The sequence below is a fragment of the Pyxicephalus adspersus genome, chromosome Z, assembly GCF_032062135.1.
Source record: "Pyxicephalus adspersus chromosome Z, UCB_Pads_2.0, whole genome shotgun sequence".
Taxonomy (NCBI): domain Eukaryota; kingdom Metazoa; phylum Chordata; class Amphibia; order Anura; family Pyxicephalidae; genus Pyxicephalus; species Pyxicephalus adspersus.
Window position 1 is genome coordinate 44,975,172 of NC_092871.1, and position 2,211 is coordinate 44,977,382.

Genomic DNA, 2,211 nt, shown 5'->3' on the forward strand with positions numbered 1-2,211 from the left:
GCCGATCGGCGCCGCCTTCATGGGCGGGCACAAGTGCCGCACGCTGGATCTCAGGGGAAATCAAATGAATTTTTTTTTTCTTGTTTTCCCGTGCGGAAAACCTGGTGCGTCTTATAGTCCGGAGCGTCTAATGGTCCGAAAAATACGGTATATTCAAATTAAGATATTAAGTAATTGAATTGGAGTGCATGATCAAATATCTCTATACCTAAACACATTCAAAAAATCAATTGATGTATTATGATGTTGAAAACGTACTTTTAAAATGTTTGTTCCCATCATAAGCTCCTGGCTATCTGTTAGTTTAAGAGCCGTATATCTTCACTCAACGAGCAGCTGCCCTTAAATGCAGCTAGTCCCGTGTCCCACGTGGTGCTATGATGAGCCTTAATGTTTGTTTCTGGGTAAGCACCCGGTAACACGTGGGACTCTCTCGAGTCCCTCCCGGATTTCTCCACCCCCCACCAGGGACACCCTAGAAGGGAAATCCCTCTCATCCCCAATGCAAACCCCGCTGGTGGAAGTGTCATGCAGCTCCGGAGCCACAGGTTGCTGACCCCTGCTCTGGGGTTTGGGATTAAAAGAACCTTTTGTGCAATTGTAGATGACACAAAGCCATGTACGAGAATAAATTCCCTTTTAGATGTCTTTTGTTTACAAGCAGACCAAGAAGGCAATGGTTGATCAGATAACTACAAATGAGGTTTGAAAGAAAACTCCACTTTCCCTTTAAAAATATTATATTATTAATTATAACACAAATTAGCTTGTAGTTTGATGTTAGTAAAAAAAGTAAAAATCCCTGCAATGTACATAGATCACCCACAGAGGATTGTTTTTTCCCAACATAAGTTGAGTTACACATTAATGTTGATAGTGGCTAGGGTAATGAAAGGATTGCAGGTATCTAAAAGGCAATTTGGACCCTTTTTTATCAATCAAATCAATATTTAAATTAAGCATGCCTAATTCAGCATCATCCATCAGAGGAATACCTTGTTTGGCTAATGTCGCAATCAAGGCACCATCTGTGGATATTTAATATTTAATCTCTGATGGTGCCCAACCTTTTCTCTTCTGGGGGCCACTATTGACATTGAGATAAAACCCACGGGCCACAATGCAAACAAACATTAAATATGTTTGTTTAAAACTATAATAGTTTTTATTTAAAATGAAATTAAATCGAAATTGAAATGTTTCTAGTTACCGTAACATACATGGACCAAATAAAAGTAATGACAAATTAAGAATTTCTGCACTCACTAATTCTATCATACAGTGCTGCCCTATTGTTCCTCGTATACCTTTCCTGTACCAACGGCAGAAACCACACCATAAAATGTGTCCTGTCAGTTATAGGGGCTGCTAACCTTCTTTGTACCCCAAACTCTACAATGGGTGCTACCACAGAAATGCAATTCATGTGACAGATAGCCAAGGGGTACATGTTCTTACTACTACATCTCCAGGTCATTACTTTCCTGAGAAATTAGGGTTCACAGAAAGTAAGTGGCCAGATATGTGTGACAGGGTAGCATGGTATGACAGGAATAGTTTTTCATATCTTGTGATGGTGTCGTAGTAATGAAATGTTAGGAGGAGTTAGCCACAAGAGTCCTCCACTTGCTGTCACAGTTCCCTTGTGACTTGTTCCCTTGTGATTTTTCTTACAGAGAAATTGGGGTTCATAGAGAGTAAGGGGATAGGTATGTGTGACAGGGCAGCATCATATGATGGGTATAACATTTTATTGGAAATAGCCCCCTGTAATGTGGAAATATCCATGCTTATTTTTAGTTTTTTTTTTGCTTGTGACACCATATCTGGCAACTTGTTATGTCTAGGGGGTTTAGTAACAGCTCTCAGGGTCCCTTGTGTACCCTACAAATTTCACATTTCTTTAACAATTGGTGTGGGAGATATGAAGGTTTATACATGGAGAAACATGTATAAACATGGACACAGACACAGCTGTGTTGCTGCTGCTGCTGTTATTATCTCACAGTACAAGGTGGGCAGGGAGCAAACACATCTGATTACCGTTATTTATTTATTTTAACCACCTGGGCGTTTCACTGATGTCTAGATTTCTGTACCAAAAGCGGTACACTGTTTTTCATGAATTTTTTTTTTTTAATTGTAGACCTGTAAGTTACAGAAATATGTCCGAACAAGGGTCTAGTAGATATCATGAATATCAAAAAAAGT